Source organism: Ovis canadensis, chromosome 5 (assembly GCF_042477335.2).
Source record: "Ovis canadensis isolate MfBH-ARS-UI-01 breed Bighorn chromosome 5, ARS-UI_OviCan_v2, whole genome shotgun sequence".
Classification (NCBI taxonomy): Eukaryota; Metazoa; Chordata; class Mammalia; order Artiodactyla; family Bovidae; genus Ovis; species Ovis canadensis.
In genome coordinates, this window is record NC_091249.1 from 96454427 (window position 1) to 96476990 (window position 22564).

At 39.0% G+C, this 22564-nt stretch overlaps 1 protein-coding gene and 1 non-coding gene across 3 annotated transcripts in view; one reads left to right on the forward strand and one right to left on the reverse strand.

The window, feature by feature from the left end:
* EDIL3 (EGF like repeats and discoidin domains 3) overlaps window positions 1-22564 on the reverse strand; it is a 476676-nt gene that overhangs the window by 60736 nt on the left and 393376 nt on the right. The window lies entirely within an intron of this gene.
* Window positions 9605-9677, forward strand: TRNAS-GGA (transfer RNA serine (anticodon GGA)). The gene has a single exon. It is a non-coding gene; the product is annotated as a tRNA-Ser (tRNA).

The window sequence follows — 22564 nt, forward strand, 5'->3', positions numbered from 1 at the left end:
AGAACAAGTGTTCATTTCTTTGTACAGTCAGCTCCAAACAATCTCATATATGTAAAATCACATTCTTTAAGACTATTCAGGCACTATATTTTCTATTATTATAAAATGGCTCATAAACCACCATAGTAAATTAGGTATGGAATTAGTAAATCCCTTGGAACAAACTTACTATATTAAACTTACTTAATTTTTTTCTATATGTATTCAAGATTTGTAAAACTCTCCAGGTTATACCTCACTTCTCTGAAAGCCCACTTATAGATTTAAGTGAAGACTTTCATGAGATAGTCCCTGTGGTTGAACATCTCTGTAATAATACTAATTAATATCTCATCTGAGACTTCAGGCACAAAATTTCTGACATTTTAAACATAATATGAAAAAAAATGAAAAAAAAACCCAGAAAGTTGGGGCATAACTCCTTCTTATTGGATATAAGTGCTTAAGGATCCTGAAATCTAAAGATATTTTAATGAAATTCAACCACCAATTTAACGAAAAGAGGTATCATGTAGAAATTATTAGAATAACACTAAAAACACAATTTTAGAAAGTTATTCACAGTGGAAATAGCAGGGAAGTATAAAAACAAAAACTTAAAAAAGCTGTTCATCCTCATAGACAACTCACAAGATCAGTCTCTTATCTTGCGGCTTGTCAAACTTAAACAGGTTATTTTGACATGTTTTTCCCATAACAGAGAAATTGTTATATTTCAAGAAATGCTGAAATACCTGTTTATGAATCAGAATATAAGCTTTGACCCATCTTTATGGGAAACAGTATCACTATAGGCCCAGCACAAATGACTTTTCCAAATCTCCCTTTAGGGGACACGGGATGGAGCTCACAAATAAAATTTACTACACTTTAAATGGTTCTAGGTACTTTTGCCATAAGAATCTTTGATGTAGACATCTTTGCCACAGATATTTTTGCACGTAACTAATTGGTTATAAGGCAATTTTGCCATAAAAGATAAAAAAGAACCTAAAATAAAACTGGGACATTATAAAGCACATAAACACTAAGCATGAAAAATTAATAACAAAACTAAAATGACTTTATCATGAAATAGAGAATATTTGAATACACTTAAAATGGGGCTTCCCAGCCCATTGCCAGGTGGCACTAGTGGTAGGGAATGCAGGAGATGCAGGAGACATAGGTTCAGTCCCTGGGTCAGGAAGATCCCATGGAGTAGGAAATGGCAACCCACTCCAGTATTCTTGCCTGGAGAATCCCATGGACAGAGGTGCCTGGTGGGCTACAGCCCATGGGCTTGCAAAGAGTCGGACATGGTTGAGTGACTAACACTTTCAACACTTTTAAAATGTGTGTAGATTCATAGCTAGACATATTTTGAAAATGTTAATCCAACTCTTTGCGACCCCATGGACTGTAGCCTACCAGGCTGCACCATTCATGGGATTTTCCAGGCAAGAATACTGGAGTGGGTTGCAATTTCCTTCTCCAGGAGATCTTCCTGACCCAGGGATTGAACCCGGGTCTCCCTCATTGCAGGTATTGTTCAGTTCAATTCAGTTCAGTCACTCAGTTGTGCCCAACTCTTTGTGACCCCATGAATCGCAGCACGCCAGGCCTCCCTGTCCATCACCAATTCCCGGAGTTCACTCAAACTCACATCTATTGAATCAGTGATGCGATCCAGCCATCTCATCCTCTGTCGTCCCTTTCTCCTCCTGCCCCCAATCCCTCACAGCATCAGAGTCTTTTCCAATGAGTCAACTCTTCGCATGAGGTGGCCAAAGTACTGGAGTTTCAGCTTTAGCATCATTCCTTCCAAAGAACACCCGGGACTGATCTCTTTCAGAATGGACTGGTTGGATCTCCTTGCAGTCCAAGGGACTCTCAAGAGTCTTCTCCAACACCACAGTTCAAAAGCATCAATTCTTTGGTGCTCAGCTTTCTTCACAGTTCAACTCTCACATCCATACATGACTACTGGAAAAACCATAGCCTTGACTAGGTATTGTAGGCAGATGCTTTACCGTCTGAGCCACCAGGGAAGTCATTAGATTCATAGCAATATTGCTGTTGCTGCTGCTAAGTCGCTTCAGTTGTGTCCGACTCTGTGCGACCCCATAGATGCCAGCCCACCAGGCTCCCCCATCCCTGGGATTCTCCAGGCACGAACACTGGAGTCAGTTGCCATTTCTTTCTCCAACGCATGAAAGTGAAAAGTCAAAGTGAAATCGCTCAGTCATGTCTGACTCTTAGCGACCCCATGGACTGCAGCCCACCAGGCTCCTCTGTCCAAGGGATTTTCCAGGCAAGAGTACTGGAGTGGGTCGCCACTGCCTTCTCATAGCAATACTACACATATAACATATTCTTTTTTTTGCAGATTGTGCCTATTCTTGTACTCAAAGTTTTGCATTCATTGAAACATCTTTTTTTTGTTTTTGCTTGCTGATTACTTTGTTGGGCATCACACTTGTTTCTTTTTTGCTAGACTTTCTTCCTTCATTAAGAGAGTATTTGTTTCCATACTAGGATGCATATTTGTAGCTGAGCTTTGTATCATATTATGAATGATTAGGCATTGTTGTTGATTCTTGACATCCTGTTCTATGTCTATTGATATTCCAAAGTTCTGTGGGAAGTGTCAACTCTGTACCTTCCAGGCCTTTGACTCTGGCCACTTCCTGTTCCTACGCAAAGTATTGCAAAATAACCAACTCTTGGGGCATGTCCTCATATGTCTGTTTAATAAAGCCATCAACAATGTCACTATCCAGAAGAAATACTAACTCATTTCAACCAGTTGAAAGCAAATTGTCAAAGCAAAACTATAACCAGTTATTTCATGGTCAAACTGCCTGATGAAAAATTAGTTATGCAGTGAAAGTGTGGCAAAAAATGCTTATAGCAAAGATACTTACAGCAAAAAAGCTATGGAGAAAATACTGGATATGCTTTTTAATACCATCTATTCTGAAAAAGCGTGACCTTGTAATGCATTGCCTCCAACTCTTTTGTAGAGCAACATTTTCTTTAACAAGTAACATCAAGTGGCATAAAAGATTAGGTAGAAATTATGCTTTAAAAGCAAGATATGTCACTGTTGTTGGAGAGATTGGAAGTTAAATTATGAAGAATCATTCTGATATAACATATTATTTTAACTTGCAGATCAAAACAATATCTTGTATTTTCAAGATGGAAATTATAATTAAAAGTAATCCAACAAAAGGGATTTCCCTGGAAATCCAGTTGTTAAGAATCTCCGCTTCCACTCAGGGAACACAGGTTTGATCCCTGTGAGGGGAACTAAAATCTCACATGCCTCAGGGTGAGCCCTGACCGGGCTCCCACCCCCCAGCCACAAAAAGTAATCCAACAATAAAAACATAGACATTGAAACTATGTATCTAATGCTTCTGCAGTGAGAATGCTTTTCCATGTTGCTTTTTTAAAGATACATTTGATTATATTAAGGACTTTTCCTCCTGTGATTTGTTTCAGAATTTAAAAGTCATGAATAGGTGCTGAATTGTATCAAATTATTGTCTATTCATATTGAGATGCTTATACATATGTCTCCTCAGTGAGCAGTCATGAACCCAATCAACCTAAGAATCAGACACTGACAATATCTATATGTGCATTTTCCACTGTTTTCCTGCTTCTCTGGAACATGTTTACTAATCATACATTTTCTGTTATTTCCTTACTTTTTCAAGCACAGTTCTACTAGATATGAATGGATCTCTAAATAATATTTAGTTCTAAGTGTTTTAAACATTCCTAAAGGAGAGACATACAGTGATATTTTAGGACTTATCTTTTTCATTCAATATTATATTACTAAGATTTATCAATATGTTTGTTTATAAGGCGTATTTTCTTTGGTGACTCTGTAGTATTCCACATGCACATATAAGTCAATACATCTACCTAGTCTACTGATATGAGTATTTAACTATTTTCAGTTTTGTTTTTTAAAACCAGTGCTATGGGACTCACAGATATAGAGAACAAATTACCAGTGGTTACCAGTGAAAAGAGGGAGGGGAGGGGAAATACAGGGATGGAGGAGTGGCAGGTACAGCTCTTGGGTGTAATAGAGGCTACAAGGATGCATTTTACAACACAGGGAATATAATCTATATTTTGTAATAACTGGAAATGGAGTAACTATTAAAAATTATTAAAAAATAGAAAAAATCAATGGTATTAACCTTCTTGTACTTGTTTCCTGGTGTATATAGTACTCAGAATTTTTTTAGTGATGATACTTATTTAACTTATATGCAGAGCACATCATATGAAATGCTGGGCTGGATGAATCACCAGCTGAAATCAAGATCGCCAGGAGAAATATCAACAACCTCAGATATGCAGATGATATCACTCTAATAGCAGAAAGTGAAAGGGAACTAAAGAGCCTCTGGATGATGGTGAAAGAGGAGAGTGAAAAAGCTGGCTTAAAATTCAACATCCAAATAACTAAGATCATGGCATCTGGTCCCATCACTTCATGGAAAATAAGGGGAAAAGTGGAAGCAGTGAAAGACTATTTTCTTGGGCTGCAAAATCCCTGTACATGGTGACAGCAGCCATGAAATTAAAAGATGCTTGCTTCTTGGAAGAAAAGCTATGACAAACTTAGAGTATTACAAAGCAGAGATGTCACTTTGCTGACAATGGTCTGTACAGTCAAAGCTATGGTTTTTCCAGTAGTTATGTACAGATGTGAGAGATGGACCATAAAAAAGCCTGAGTGCTAAAGAACTGATGCCTTTGAATTGTGTTAGTGGAGAAGACTCTTGAGAGTCCCTTTGACGGCAAGATTAAACCAGTCATTCCTAAAGGAAATCAACCCTGAATATTCATTGGAAGGACTGATGCTGAAGCTAAAGCTCCAATAGTTTGGCCATTGGATGTGAAGAGCCAACTCATTGGAAAGGCCCTGATGCATGGAAAGTCTGAAGGCAAAAAGAGTAGGTGATGGCAGAGGATAAGATGGTTAGATAGCATCACCAATTCATGAAACTGAGCAAACTGCAGGAGATGGTGAAGGACTGGAGAGCCTGGTGTGCTGCAGCCCATGGGATCACAAAGAATCACACAGACAAAGCTACTGAATGACAACAACAGCAAACTACAAATCGATTTTTTGGTTGGAGAGTGCACAAATGTGTAATTTTATAAATTTACTTAGCAATTTCCAAAATGATTTTATCAGTTTATATTCCTACCAGAAAGATATATACATTTTCCACTTTCAATTTCCTGTCTTGGTGAGTAACATTAGTAGATTATTTTAGGAAGATCATTTTATGCATTCCTTTGATAAATTCTTTTTTATTAGTAAACATATTTAAACCTTGATGGATTCAATTTAGTAATGTTCTGCTGCTTTTTACATTCTTGCATTTTACAAGTGAGATTCTAAATCATTTCCTTTCTTGTACTTTTCCCCAGATTTAGTATCAGGAAATCATGATTTTATAAAAGAATTTGGGAAGCCTTTTTCTTTTACTTTAGAATAGTTCATGTAACACAGAAGGTATATGTTTTTGAAAACTGTAAAGTCTGGCTTGACATCTATAATAATGGTAAGTCTATTGAAGGATTCTTTGCTTTCCCTCTCTCTTTTCTGTGCCATACAGGTTTCCAGTTTTCTTTGAGTAAATATATTTTGATAATGTACCTTTGCTATAAATATGTGTGTATATATATACACATATAATATCTCTATATATGAAGTAACTATGGTATGATGCTAACTTTTGTTAGATTTAGGCATTATATTATTCTCTGTACATGACTGAAATATTTAAAAAACACAGTAGTCCCTGGGGAAGGACTTAAGTCATCCTTGTTTTTACATCTTAAGAATGGAGATGAGGGCTAGCATAGACTCTGCTGCTGCTGCTGCTAAGTCACTTCAGTTGTGTCCGACTCTGTGCGACCCCATAGACGGCAGCCCACCAGGCTCCCTCGTCCCTTGGATTCTCCAGGCAAGACACTGGAGTGGGTTGCCATTTCCTTCTCCAATGCATGAAAGTGAAAAGTGAAAGTGAACTTGCTCAGTCGTGTCTGACCCTCAGTGACCCCATGGACTGCAGCCTTCCAGGCTCCTGTGCCCATGGGATTTTCCAGGCAGGAGTACTGGAGTGGGGTGCCACTGCCTTCTCCGATAGACTCTGCTAAGCTATCTCATTTTCAGTAATAATGACATGATGCGTTCCATTTTGCTATATACCTTCAAAACACATTCAATCTTCAAATGAAAAAATATCATATTTAAGTAACTTCTAATGTTTTTAAAGAAATTCTGCTTGACCAACATGAGTCTAGGCCTAATAAAAGCTAGTATACTTGTGTTTAAAAATCAAAGTTCTTTTATTTTATTTTTTGGCATTTCACATAAGTTCTTTTCATTACTGCAACCATACGACCAACATTGAGCCATTCGTTTTAAAGAAAGGTTTTCTTCTGTTAGTTGAATTCATTTTGTATAATTAGTTTTCATGTTTCTAGACTTTTGCTGCCTTTGGCATATGACAGTTATTGCAAAATCAGGTACATATGAAATAACAATGAAATCTGAAATATTTCATAAATTATATTAAAAATTTATGTGTTTCATAATGATAGGTAAGGAAAGTCAATATAATTGTCTTTCATAAATTTTATCATTTTCTTAAGTTTTATGGAAAACAAAACAACATACAGACGTTAAAGATTTTTTAAAACCATGTATAACAGTAACAAGCTTTAATGAAAGTATTTAAAAAATATTTATTGCCTTCCTGACATGTACTGCCATGCCTCTCCCAACCCAGCTTTTCTAATACTGCGTGATGCCTAGTACAAAACTAGATGCTCAACAAATTTTGTTTTTATTTTCTCAGTACTGAATGAGACACAAAATTAGTACATCAACACACCAAAATTAATACACTGACATTTGACATTTACGTGAAACTTGACTACAAGGGGCTCTAAGCCTTTTTTCAATCCAGTCTATGTTGTTCAGCTGATCCCTCCATCATAGTAGATACCACACTGTGTCCACAATAATCTGTTTATGGATGTTTGTCATCTACCAAATTTTGCACTCCTTAGGGTCCTCCAATCATGGTTTAGTCATCCTTGCATCTTCCAAGTTTATTGCATGGTCTGCATATGTTAGGTATCTGAGAACATGCTTATTAGATGGTAAACAGATAAAATGGAAAGAAATTGGGTCAGGAACATAGACTGGGTTCATTTTTAAAACACAGCAGAGTCAATTTTTCTTCAGAGATTAGCAGCAAGGAAAAATGATGTGTAGATATGTAAAGAAGTGTTGAGGGAAGAAGAAGACTTTCCTGAAGGAGAAGTTTTAAGACATAGTATTAAGAATTTCATGATTATAGTCCTTGGCACTGTGAATTCGGCAGCACTGCCAAACTTTGGCAGGAAAAAAAATTAATGAGAATGACTTTAATGCTTTGTCAGTAATGCAGAATGAAGGAAAGGTCCTTAGAATCAAAGAGTGGTAGTGAGAATGGAAAACCCAGGGACAATCTGATAGGTGAAAGGACAGGGTCTCTCTTGCTTTTTTGCACTGTTCATTCAATTTAATCAGAGCTTTCATCAAGGTAATGAGCACCAAAATGACAGCCAATGATAGCCCTCAGGAATAAGAGTGAGTTAACACATCTAGCTCAGAAGCAGGTAGGTAAAGATGTGGGGACACGTAGGAGAAACTAGTAGAATATCAAGTCCAATGTCATTTTGCCAAGTAAGTTTCAGAATCAGAAGGCTAAGTGAAGCAGTATGGGTTGGATTCTCTTGCAAGGACTGGAAAGATAGACTCTGCAAATGTGAACTCCACGTTGACTAAAGAGGCTGGATCAGAGGGACGATAAACATAGGGACAATGAAAAGAGATGAAGTCAGGCCAGTTAGTCTCAAGTATCTTGGGAGACAGCATGTTAAGTGTGGCTGATGGAATTTTGGGGACCCAAGGATGAGAAAAGACAAGAGACCTGTGGCAGAAAGTTGCAGATGTCAGAGAAGTCCAACAATAAGTACTATGTAAGCAGGCAGGCAGGAGAAGGGGATGTGACCGAGGATGAGATGGCTGGATGGCATCACCGACTTGATGGACGTGAGTCTGAGTGAACTCCGGGAGTTGGTGATGGACAGGGAGGCCTGGCACGCTGCAGTTCATGGGGTCGCAGAGAGTCGGACACGACTGAGCTGAACTGAAGCAGGACTATACAAGTAGAGTGAATGAAGGGGTATCAAATGGGGACTGCTAGGGGCTTTGCAGAGGTCTTCTAGAAAACAACAGGTAAAGTTCCAAACACTGTGTATCATGGAACAAAGACAGGGGCATAAGACTGTGTCTCCTCAGTGACTGGATTCTCTTCTTAGGGACTATTGGTGAGGCTACCTTTGGTAAGGGCTGGAATATCATGCAGGGAATCAGCTCAAAGGCAGAAGAGAATTCTTGTCCAATGCTGCATACGGCATGAGAGAGGAATAGCTGCCTATGACCCAGAGTTCATTTGACAGGGTTTTATATGTCCACTGTCTTGGAATAAGATAAACTCCAAAGAGTGGGACTCTCAGGGACACTACTGTGATTATGCATGGACTGCCCGCACTTGTGGGGGCTCGAAGTACACAGAAGTAAAATGCCAGAGAGGTCATTACACTGACGAACTCCATCCAGATCAATGAGGGGCAGAGGGCCCTGAAAAGGGCTCTACCAGATGTCATCTGTGCTTCCACCTGTTCCCTGGCATCAGTGGCAACCCGTTCACAACCAGGCAGCTTCTAAGCTGCCCATGACAGACTGCATATTATGATGAAGCCACATGGGTCACACATCACAGTGCTAAGCAAAGATGTACGCACACACAAATGTACATGGAAAGACTATACTTTCTACAATTTTAAAATTTCATTGATTTACTCCTCAAACACTTCCTTGCTCCATCTTCTTCCATTCCAGACTAAGTAAAAGGAAGAATGCAGGAGACTGGGAAGGATCTTTCTGCTTGCTGTCTGCAGATTCCTTTTCAGGCTAAGGTATATTATATTCCCTCTTATGCTGATTACTCTGGAAAAACCTAATCAGAAATACATATAATAAAAATCTCTCATAATCAATAAAAGGCATAATTTTTCCTACAATTTGGTAAGTCTCAGTGGGGCATACCCACTAGGAAAAATAGAAGGTATATTTTGATTGGACAAAATATTCCATAAGAATAATTCACATTGTTTTTCTTTACTCTTTGTTGTAAATATGAAGTATGGGCTTTCAGTGATAGGATTTAATTGGATTTAATTGTAATGCCTGTATGTTGGTGCTGTGCCCAGAAATCTTTGGGAAATGAATAATTTTTGTATACCAAAGAAATAAATTAAGGCCATACACTCTCTGCTCTAAAATGTCTTGCTTATTCTTGTTCCTGAAATCAACTTAAGGTTAAAATAAAAAATTTTATTTTTGAAATAATTATTTTTTGAAATAAATAAACTTTTTGAAATAAATAAACTGACCCTGATTTAATGTTAGCTTGAGGTGTCTTGATTGTTTTTTGTATTTCACTTGTCTTGTGTCTGGGCTTCCCTGGTGGCTCAGAGGTTAAAGCGTCTGCCTGGAATGCAGGAGACCCGGGTTCGATCCCTGGGTCAGGAAGATCCCCTGGAGAAGGAAATGGCAACCCATCCCAGTATTCTTGCCTGGAGAATGCCATGGAGGGAGGAGCCTGGTAGGCTATATAGTCCATGGGGTCGCAAAGAGTCGGACACGACTGAGCGACTTCACTTTCAGTTCACTAGTGGGGAGCCTGGTGGGCTGCTGTCTATGGGGTTGCAAAGAGTCGGACACGACTGAAGTGACTTAGCAGCAGCAGCAGCAGCAGTGCTAGTTAAAAAAAAAAGCTTAATTTTACTTTAAAATTCAGTACATTAATTCATGCACTTTCAAATCTGCTCTTAACAGTTGTTTGTACAGTCTTGTATTATTATTTTATACATAATACATGTGTAAAATGTATATATCATATATTATATACTATATTATTATACATAATATGTATTATAGACACAATATATTCTAAAAAATAAGTGTTATTCCTCAGTCATCTCCACCTCTCTATGATCCTATGGACTGTAGCCCACCAGGTTTCTCTGTCCATGAGATTTTCCAGGCAAGAATACTGGAATGAGTAGCCATTCCCTTCTCCAGGGGATCTTCTTGAACTAGGGATTGAACCCAGGTCTCCTGTATTATAGCAGATTTTTTACTATCTGAGCCACCAGGGAAACCAGCAAACTACTGCAATAATTTAAAAAAAGCAAAACAAAACACAATAATGTGTATAACAGATCAGTCATCAAGTACTCACTAATACTTGCAACATTTTTAATGTTTATGAACTGGTAAAATTCCAAGTAACCAAGATATAGCTTGTATAACAAAGTTATCTCATCAGATGGCTTACAATATAGAATTAAAGTTTGATGATATGGATTTGAATTTTTAATCTGCTGTATACTAGCTTGGTAACCTTATGTAATTAACCTCCTTGAATATACTTGTAAAATGAGACATAGTTTTAGAGGATTTTCAAGTTTCCTTTTATTAGAAAAATCTCTGACTCCCTATGCTACATGTTAATTGAAAATAACCACTTCTATTAAATTTTGTCTTCTACTCTATTTATCCAACATTAATCCAATATTTATTGAGTGCCTACTATGTGCTAAGCACTCCAGTGACTAAAATTCCCTCGTGGAACTCTGGTGTCAAGGGAGAAGCAGACTTGGACCACATAGATTACAGCAGGGGTAGGGACCCCCACCCCCTTGTGGAGAAGGCTATAGCACCCCACGCCAGTGCTCTTGCCTGGAAAATCCATGGATGGAGGAGCCTGGTGGGCTGCAGTCCATGGGGTCCCACAGAGTTGGACACGACTGAGCGACTTCACTTTCACTTTCTACTTTCATGCTTTGGAGAAGGAAATGGCAACCTACTCCAGTGTTCTTGCCTGGAGAATCCCAGGGACGGGGGAGCCTGGTGGGCTGCCATCTATGGGGTCACACAGAGTCAGACACGACTGAAGTGACTTAGCAGCAGCAGCAGCAGCAGCAGCAGCATGGACCCCTGGAGGCAGGGGAATGGTGCCAGGAGCTGTGATGAGCCAGTGGAGCAGAGGTGAGCCTGAATGTTGAAGGATGCTTATGAGTGAGACAGCGAGGAAAGGAGGGAGGAACATTCCAGACAAGGGAAAGTGTACTTGCAAATGTGTGATATCTTCAAAGAGTTTTCTGTGTTTACAGAAGGAGGAGGATTTTCTTGAGGCTAGAATATATGGCAGAAGAACCTTAGGAGAGGAGGCTGGAATGGAAGGTTTGAACAATTTGTGAAGGGCTTTTCTTAGTCACCTGCCATAGTTAGTAAATGAAGAAATGTATAGCTTATAAGGAATTTAGATTTTAACTTTAATGTGCTCTTTTAAAAAGGAAAGGCACTTACAATTTTATCATGTGCTCTACTTGAACAAAACCTTTAACATCTCTGGATTTTAGGTTCTTGGTAAAATGCCTTATCCCACTGCTCAACACTACATTTCTGCTTTTCAATCTTCTTAGGTCTATCTCTAAATTTGGGTAGTCCCAGCTATCAATTTTTATATAAATCACTCCATTTTCAAATGGCATTTTTTCTTCTTGTTTAGTGTTCAATAGCATAAAATCTATTGCCAATATATAGCTTGTGAGGCCAGTGAGCAATTCAGTATCATTGTATACCTTTGAGAAAAAAAATACCATATATTTATATAGTATGATGCAAATTGAAATCTTTTGACTTAGCCAGATTACCAAATAGTATTCTATCTTTAATTTCTGGTGACATTAGTATGCTGACTTTTTCATGTTTATTATTTGTCAAAATATATAGCCAATTTTTCATCTAGGGAGAAATTTCCTATAACACATTTTAGGTATGCTAGAAAAGAAAGCAGCTGCTAAAAATCAATTTTCCATTTCTGAAAAGTGCAGATCCTTTGTGTATATGTGGCTTATATTTCAAAGTATTTGCTTCTTACAGCTTAATCTTTTCAATGGTCACTGCAACTATGCCTCATTAACCATATATATGTCCAGTATAAGCAGACTCATCACTTGTATCCAAACTTCCACATTTTTGTTATAGTCTCTGAGGAGGAAACAATTACATATTTAACAAAGAATCTGGAAAGAGTAATGTAACACATTCTTTTTCATATTTCTTTGGGTTAAAAATTTTTTGTTTTACTTCTCCTACCAGGGAATACATACCTAAATATCATTATATATATCACACATAGCTTATATATATAACAATTAACTATACATCATAAAGTTTATTATGAAAAATCTCAAATGACATTTGTTATAATGTAACCAATGTCCACTATAAAGCAAAATAGACCCCGGGCTGGGGTCCCAAACTGGATTACTGTGAATCTCTCAGGACCTCTCTTAGGTAGTGTTGTCTTCTGACTACACAGGATACGCTTGTCTGCAACTTGCCTTTTTCCACTGAAAATGACCCTCCTTGCTTAGATATTACCATTTCAAATCCACACTAAAACTGATCATGAAGCTCTCTTTGTAAGTTGTTTCTCATATTTGAGGACAAAAGTAACGGCAGCATTACGTACAGCAGCCAAAATCAACACATATGTGTGTTGACATTTCGAGTGATTTATGTGCTTATCAGACTGCTCAATAAAACAATGCATAATTACCAAATCTACTGACATATGAAAGAACTAATGATATTTTCTTGACACAGGCACCTTCTTTTTAAAAGGTAAATGCAATTCAGTCAGTTTATGTTTATTAAAGTTAAGTATATTTCTATCTTAATGACTAATTAAAATTACATTCCCATAAGAGCCAGAGGAAAACAGCCCTTCTTTCCATTTTCCTCTGGATTCGGTGCCTGTTCCATTTTGCAAAGAGCTCATCTGTTCTAGTCAGGAAATACATGGAAGAGCTTTCTCTGTAAAGCTGCAGCCTGCATTTAGCCTGCATTTACTGGCATCTTAGTCATTTTTGGCCTGGGTACCCCTGGATAGGGCTTCTCTGGTGGCCAAGATGGTAAAGAACCCACCTGCAATGCAGGAGACCAGAGTTCAATTCTTGAGTTAGGAATATCACCTGGAGAAGAAATTGGCAACCCACTCCAGTATTCCTTCCTGGAAAATCCCATGGACAGAGAAGCCTGGCAGGCAACAGACCATGGGGTCACAAAGAGTCAGACACGACTGAGCAACTAACACTCACTCACTCCCTGGGCAATTGCATATCCTTTCTGAGACTATTTCCTATAAAGTAGGGTTCATATCCGGAGAAGGCAATGGCAACCCACTCTAAGTACTCTTGCCTGGAAAATCTCATGGACGGAGGAGCCTGGTAGGCTGCAGTCCATGGGGTCGCGAAGAGTCAGACGTGACTGAGCGACTTCACTTTCACTTTTCACTTCCATACGTTGGAGAAGGAAATGGCAACCCACTCCAGTGTTCTTGCCGGGAGAATCCCAGGGACGGCGGAGCCTGGTGAGCTGCCATCTATGGGGTCGCACAGAGTCGGATAGGACTGAAGCGACTTAGCAGCAGCAGCAGCAGCAGGGTTCGTATCAGCTGCCCCTGACCTCTTCATCTAACTGCTCTTAGGGTCAAGTGAGATACGAAAATATTTCTGTAAAAGTAAAATTCTGTACCAAGATGTATTTTTTAATGACTTCCTTTTATCAATACATTTAGTCAAAAATATGTTTGTTCCTAAAGAGAAATATAAGCTGAGGCTCCTAGAAATAAAATGACATCAATTTAAAATCCAACATAAAGATGTAATAAGTAGCAAGAGCAGCTATATTATGACCACCAAGGATGGCATTTCTTAACTCGAGGTTAAAAGCTAACATCACTACTTGTAGGAGTGGTCAGCTTTTCACATTGAGAATCTTCTGAGAAGGGGTATTTTTAAGTCATTGGAAGAAGATTTTTAAGAGAAAATGAAATCAATTTTTAAGGCTTTGATTCACGAATTGATTTAGGGTTAAAAAGTAAACTTGCAGATTGCTTCCTTTCACTTTCCATGTGGTTCAGGATAGTTGAATCCCTAGCAGTGCAGTAGCAGTTCTCCCTTAGGTACCTAAACACTAGGACCTGAGAATGTGGGGAAACAGAAATTCTCTTATTTTACCAAATGCCGAGCAGAGAGAAGCAGCAGCTCCTTACCATTTGCTTTTCCTCTTCCAGCTATAAGAAAACATTAGTCCCATTAGACAAAGATCTAGGATCTCACCACCTTCCTCTGTCCTCCTCTGCCCCACACCCTGGAGAAGGCGATGGCACCCCACTCCAGTACTCTTGCCTGGAAAATCCCATGGACAGAGGAGCCTGGTGGGCTGCAGTCCATGGGGTCATGAAGAGTCGGACACAACTGAAGCGACTTAGCAGCAGCAGCAGCAGCAGCAGCAGCAGCAGCAGCAGCAGCAGCAGCAGCAGCAGCAGCAGCAGCCGCCCCACACCCTGTGTGAGGGTTGCCTTTGTTCTCATTGTCCAAATGTGAGGCTTCACTAACAGGTCTATGAAATAGAGATGGCTCCTACACAGAGGAGATATATTGCCTGGAGGAATGTTCTGATTTCTTCCCTTGCTGATGCTGTCTTAAAATTTGTTATTACTCCTTATCTTTCAGGAAGGGGAGTTGGAATGTCCCTGATGATTATTTTGAGCCTTTACAGAGTGTGCTTTGGAATCAGTCCTTTGAGTGAAAGGAGACAGAGGATGCAGGGGGTACAGGATGTCTAAAGAGACAAATGGATCTTGTAAGAGGTGTGTGATGAAAGTATGGACTTTAGGTGTGGCAGACGGGTAGTCGGGGTGGCCCCACGATTTTCATCCTCCCTGCTGTCCACACTGTTGCACACTTCCCTCCACAGAGTGCAGGCAAGACCTGTGACTTGCTTCTAACCAACAGAATAATACAATGAGATTTCAGTTTCTGTTCACATTACATTATTTAAGACTCAGCAGACTTCAGCTAGAGTTTCTTTCTAGTAGCTTCATAAATTGAGAGACCATGCTGAGAAATTTACTTGGCAGGAAACTGTGGATTACCTCTAGGAGAATGTGACCTCCAGCAACTAAAGGTGTCCTCTAGGACATGAGGGCGGCCTCCAGCTGCCAGCCAGAAAAACACTTGAGCCCTCATATGGCAACAGGGAAATGAATTCTGACAACAATTCGAATTGGCTTGGGAGCAGATTTTTCCCCAGTCAAGCTTCCAGACATGAATACAGCCCAACTGACACCTCGATTGCATTCTTCTGAGTCCTTGAGAAGAGGACCCAGCTACTAGATTCCTGACCACAGAAATATGACCAAATAAATATGCATTGTTTTAGTTTGCAATAATTGGTTATAGAGCAACAGAAAATGAATACACCAAATAACGGGAAGAAGTAAGAAAGATGACTTGGCGAAATGATTAGATGTCAAGTAATAAAGAAAAAGATGAAAGCAATACTTTAACTGAAGGTCACAGGGCAGCATGCGGGAATGGATACCATGACTGTTCTGTATTATTTACAAAAAGTGAAGACCTGCATTTGTGAATGTAATGTGAAGCATTGCTGTACAGCCTACCTTTAGAATGCAGAGCCATTTCAACTTATCCTGTATTTTTCAGATTCTGAATCTTTTCTTCCTATTAAACATTTATATTGCTTGCTTATTTAGTGCTATCTCTGTATTGCATGTTTCATTTCATGGCTTTGTTTAGAATCTCTATAGCAACTGGTCTTTTCCCACTTCCTTTCGTTACCTAGTTGAACTGCTAAAACTCTACTTTCCCTAATAACATAAATAGCGAGATTTGACATTGTAAAAGTCTCTTTTATTAGGGGTAAGAGTACAATGAAGTAGTTAAATCTCTTTTTAATTAGGAAAAGCTAGATGTACTTTCTTGTAACCAATCACTCTGTCTTACTGTATTTGCCTCATCGATTCACCATCTGCTTCCAAATTTCATCCAACAACATGTTTTTCTTCTTTGATCACACCTCTTATTTTCTCACTTTTATTTAAATTCATATGAACCTTATGAAAGTTAACACGTTCATGCTCTCAACACTGCACATATAATCACAGTCTCTTGGCCACTCATTGCCAATTAATCTTGAGTTAAACGTGAGTTAAGCAGCACATAGAACGCAGTATCTGGACAACTTGGTGATGATGCCACTGGGGGTGGTGTGGGGTGAAGGGAAACAGGGTTATTTGTAGTTGCACTCACAGTTACAGATAGCATCTCTCATGTTTTGGCAGGATGCTGACGTACACTTTGACTATTTTACATGCTTATTACAGGCAGAAGGTGGGGTTTCCTTACTGCCATGTTTTCCCTTGCTGTCTTGGCCAAAGGAGCTTATCTCTCCAGATTTCCCCATGTCAAATTGTGAGTATACTCATATTCCCTGCTGCAGTGAATCTATTTGTCATCCATTTGGCAAACTTGTGAATTCACATAATTTCCATTTTATGCTCTGCAATCTATTAGTTGGACTTTGGAAGTTTCACAAAGCTTAGCAGGTGCAACACACAGGGATTCAATGATGTAAGAATGATGGTAGATGGTAAGTGCTATTGTTACAGTGCTATATTTCTAGATGGCAATTCACAGCTTGGACCCACAAAGGAATCTAAAGGTAGACTTTGTGTAACTCCAAGCCAGGTCATAGCAACAAAGGATGGAAAGAATATGATAACTATGTTCAGAAGTCCACTTTATAATTTTTAAAAAAAAATCTATATTTATCCCATAGACATAAAATCATGATGATCAGCCATTGAGAGAGAACCATAAAGAATGCAGCCTCAAAGGGCATGTGAAAGCAAGACAGCCCTGTTGCCATTATTGTGGGTTTCCAGGCTGCCTTGAGCTATGTCTGCTGTTGCAAAGACTTTGATACTCACTAAAAAGAACCAAACAAAAAATACTGATTTGAATTTGACCATTATCAAGTCAATTTAGATAATACGCTCCATAAGTAAGTAAGTAAGTGAAGTCGCTCAGTCATGTCCGACTCTTTGCGACCCCATGGACTGTAGCCTACCAGGCTCCTCTGTCCATGGGATTTTCCAGGCAATAGTCCTGGAGTGGATTGCCATTTCCTTTTCCAGCGGATCTTCCCGACCCAGGGATCAAACCCGGGTCTCCCACATTGTAGACAGATGCTTTACCATCTCAGCCACCAGGGAAGTCCTATATGCTCCATGAGCCTTCATAATTAAGACTGAACACACTCCTGATTCTTAAAAGTATCTTCATAATACATGATCTTACAATGATCATTTCAATCAGATTCAAAACATTGCCATCTAGACACTGGTTAACAAATTAGCAAGGAAGAGATGGAGGCAAATAAAATAACAGAAATTTCTACAAGCATTCAATACTTAAAATATGCTTATATTCAGGTTATTAATGTAAGTTCATAGCCAATTTCGGTTTTAAGGTACTTTATCAATGAAGACACTGTGATATATACACATATTTCAGGGTTTTTTCACTATTCAGTTATTTTAAACAAAGTACAGCCTGGAAAAATGAAAGGTGTTTTACATAAATCTATTTATTTTTAATGGAATAGAGCAATCGTTGCTCTCTACCAACGATCATTGTTATTATGTTTGGTGTTAGTCTCTCAGTGGTGTTCGACTCTTTGTGACCCCATGTACTGTACCCTACCAGGCTCCTATGTCCATGGAATTCTCCAGGCCAGAACACCGGACTGGGTAGCCATTCCCTTACTCCAGGGGATCTTCCCAATCCAGGGATTGAACCCAGGTCTCCCACACTGCAGGCAGATTCTTTACCAGATGAGCCACAAGGGAAGCCCAAGAATACTGGAGTGGGTAGCCTATCCCTTCTCCAGCAGATCTTCCCAACCCAGGAATCAAACCGGGGTCTCCTGCATTGCACATGCATTCTTTACCAACTGAGCTATGAGGGAAGCCATCTTCTCTTTTGGATTGGAGAAGGAAATGCCAACCCACTCCAGTATTCTTGCCTGGAGAATCCCATGGACAGAGGAGCTTGGTGGGCTACAGTCCACGGGTCACAAGGAGTCGGACACGACTGAGTGAATTTTAGTAATGTACAAATATAAAGGTTTAAGATTTTGGTGCAGATTAAGTGCCTACCCAAATCAACTACTGCTGAAGTATCTGTGGAAGCCCCAGTTGCAGTTTTGGAAGATTCAACTGCTGCTGCTGCTGCTAAGTCACTTCAGTCGTGTCCGACTCTGTGCGACCCCATGGACTGCAGCCTACCAGGCTCCTCCATCCTACTAAATAAGAGAATATCATAAAGAGTCACTAATTTGAAACATTAGAATGAATAATTCCAGTGAGGAAGGAATATAAGAGACCAAGTGGTGAAAAACTGCCCTTTAAGCAAAACTTTAATTATAATAAAGCAATATTTCTTGCCTTTATAAAAGGCATGGTTTCCTTTGTTGGACAAAAAGGTTTCACAGCTATAATATTATCTGAAATTTTTTTTTTAATTTTATGAGTAAAACCAAATCAAAGTAATGTGACAAAATGATGTTTTGTTGTAAACCACACCTATTCTCCTCCATTCCTCTTTAAATTAAGAAACCCCAGGGGTGCACTACTTTCTCCAATCTGCATCCTTACCCTTCCATTCTGTAAATGACATCCTTTAATCTTATTAAAGGAAAAATGGAGAGAATCTTCACAGCTTATTGAATCACCTTGTCTACCTGCCATAAAACCTTCTTATATTCTAAATCAATGGTATCCAAGTATGTTGAATTTTTAATTAATCCCAGTAGGGAATAAATTTCTTTGAAAACCAATATGAGGTATGATTTCTTTGCATATAATTTAGGTTATACCTTGTTTTTTTGGGCTTTCCTGGTGGCTCAGTTGGTAAAAGTCCACCTGTCAATGCAGAAGACCTGGGTTTGATCCCTGGGTTGGGAAGATCCTTTGGAGAAGGGAATGGCTATCCACTCCAGTATTCTGGCCTGGAGAATTCCATGAATTATTCTATGGAGTCAGAACAGTCAGACACAACTGAGTGATGTTCATTTTCACTTTCACACCTTGTTTTTACAAACATAATCTTCATGGAAACTGGATCTGCAAAATGGTGGACTGAGGACGGGAGCAAGGCTTCCCTAAACTCACTTGTTAAGTCTTCCTGCTGCCCTCTAGTACCCACTCTGAACCCAAGAACTCTACAGCAGCCCAGAGTTCTGAGGCATATGTACTATGCTTGGTCACTGAGTTGTGTCCAAGTCTTTGTGACCCCATGGACCATAGCCTGCCAGGCTCATCTGCCATAGGGATTCTCCAGGCAAGAATACTGGAGCGGGTTGCATACTCTCCTCCAGGGGAGGAGATCCCAACCCAGGGATCTATTTCTGACATATTCTGTTATTGCTCATATTGTGCCCTTCCTCCTCTGATTCAATTATTGACCACTTTACTTCCTAAAGAACTTCCTTCCAAATGGTAAAGCGTCTGCCCTCAATGCGAGAGACTGGGGTTTGATCCCTGGGTTGGGAAGATCCTCTGGAGAAGGAAATGACAACCCACTCCAGTACTCTGGCCTGGAAAATCCCTAGGACGGAGGAGCATGGTAGACTACAGTCCATGGGGTTGCAAAGAGTTGGATACGACTGAGCAACTTCACTTTCACTTTACTTCCTAAAGCTTTCTGGGACTACGTGCAGTTACCTTAAGGGGACCATAGCAACAGTGTTTTATAACATGGTTACTTTAAATTAGGACACAATTGGAAACCTTGCAAATTATATCTCTCCATCATTTTGTATTTAAGTACTTTGTGCCTCCTTTATGGAGCACATAGTCTTAGATCATCCCATAGAGCTAGGAGTTTTAAACCTAATGTACAAGATACTTTTAGATATCCACATTCTTTTTCAATAACTATATGCCTGCTATACTTAAATTATCAGTAGACTACATCAAATGGAAGAGATTTTGATTACTTTATCAAGTGACTTTCTGGAAAGGCATTTGAAACTGACCTTCTAGAAAGCCACTGAGGACAATTTCACAAGACATTTTTTTTTCCCCCATTTCAATTATTCTACCATTTCAGATTATCCTGCAAAAGTTTTGTTTAACAAAATATAGTTCATTTTAAAAGTTAAAAACAAATCTAAATTGCATTAAAAGCACCCATTTAATAACATTTTTTTTCCTATACTGGTGGACAGAAAGAAAATTCTGAATAAAGTCTTAAATTTGGAGATTGGTAATTGTTATAGACTCTTTTTTGGCTGGCATTTTATGAGAAAAAAATCCCACTGTTTACCAACACCATATTGCTTAGTTCTTTCCAAATTACTTTTTGCCTGGAGAGAAAACCTGGATCTACTGGATGTATTTCCACCTAAATTATGTACAGAGAAAAACATCTCATTTTGTTTATCAAGGAAATTTGTTTTTCATTGGAATGACTTACAATTTGGCCTAATTAGGAAATATAATTGTTTGTAAAACTCTTTATTCCAAAACTTCTAACTCTTTACTTATCTCATTCTTTCCTTTATATCCTATTTATCTGGACTGTTGGTAGGTGAAAAATATGGGCTCTTCCATTGCAGGAGCAATTGGGATTAAATACATATACATACACACACACAGCATTTGAGATGTCTTTTCCCTTTTTTTATAGAAGTAGTTTTACTTTTAATACCTGCTTACTGATAAAAGACATAATGTGAAAAGAAGCATTTCAGAATCCAGTGACACTTTTAAATGCATTTTAATTCCTAACTGCAATATCTATACATATTTTCTTAATCCTGACGACAATACTTAATATGTTATAAATTCCAAGTACTCTAGCAAACCCTCCGGCCCTCCTCTCTCCTCTCTTGTTCCCTAATAGTAGGCTTATAGGACTCTGACTCAGAGTTACTATATTTTTATATAACACATGTTTCAGGCAGGGCAGAAGGGTGAGGAGCTAAGGGAAGTCATTTATTCCTCAGATGTCATTTTCCATAGTGTCCCTGCACCAGTATCTGGCAAACAACTGATGAACCATTTGCAAAGTTATTTCTACATCAATCTAAAAAGTAGAATTATCTGGCAATAATCATTAAAACTGCTGAGCTGTTCCATGCTAAAAATAAATGTCAAATCTAGGAAGTTGAAACTTTAATCCATTTTCATATACTCTTAAAATTTTTAATAAAACCCAAACTCTGTAACACTTATCACATAATCACTTTAAGGATTAAAAAATATCATAATCTTGGCTGATGAGTCATTTTAATGGTCAGTGAAATCTATATGCTATCTGAGATCTTACTTAGTGGATATGTCTCAATTTCTGCTTTATTACATTCCATTACCATGTTTTATTCATTTGCATATTCCTCTCCAGCTCAAAATATCCAACTGAGAACAGAAAATGCTTTAACTTTTATGAAGGCTCATTCTCCCTCCTACCCAGTAAGCAATGCTATAAGTCTGATTATGTTCTTAACAAAAGTATTTTTATCCATAATGAGCTGAGACAATTGATACCCTAAATTTCCCTTGGCTTCTGTAATTGATCAATTAGTAAGCATAAAGTATAGCCCCTATGTTCATATTTTCCCCTGACCTGTTTATGAGTAATCTTAAGCTTCCCTCATTTCAGTAGTCAAACTTAATGATCCTTGGTAAACCTAAAGATATTTTGAGATGAATAATCTAGATGAAAAGAGGGCAAGGTATTTCTGATTAACTTGAGTTGTTTCTACAAGCATGTCAGCCAACATATTATGTAAGTGACATCAGACAAGTGTAAAACTTTCTAACAATATTGGACACAGAGTGATTAGGTAGTAAAATCCCATACTACAGTAATGAGTAAGAATTTTCATGATGTCTATATTTCTGGATAATTATAGCTGTGTTTTCCACTCAATCTACTCTGACAGCAAGGATCTCAAGTACCTCTCCTCTCATCCCAATATGTGTAAGACTATAGAATAGGAGAGAGAACATGTCTGTCAGAGCAGCACAAAACACCGATGGTGCCAGAAGATGCATGCACCGTGGAGAACGAGCGTATTCTCCAGCCGTGAGCCAGCCCTGCAGATGACGAAGGAGAAGAGCAGACAGAGCAGCAGTAGAGGCAAGGAGCAGTATCAGCATGGGGCATGCCAGAGCAGATCCAGAATGTCTGGGATACACTGTGGCGTATGATGACATTGTCGGTCCATTCGATTGTGGTGACATTGTAATAAACAGGCACTAACAACAAAGGGCTTCCCTGGTGGCTCAGAGGTTAAAGTGTCTGCCTCCAATGTGGGAGAGCTGGGTTTGATTCCTGGGTCGGGAAGATCCCCTGGAGAAGGAAATGGCAACCCACTACAGTATTCTTGCCTGGAGAATCCCATGGACGGAGGAACCTGGTGGGCTACAGACCACGGGGTTGCAAAGAGTCGGACACGGCTGAGCAACTT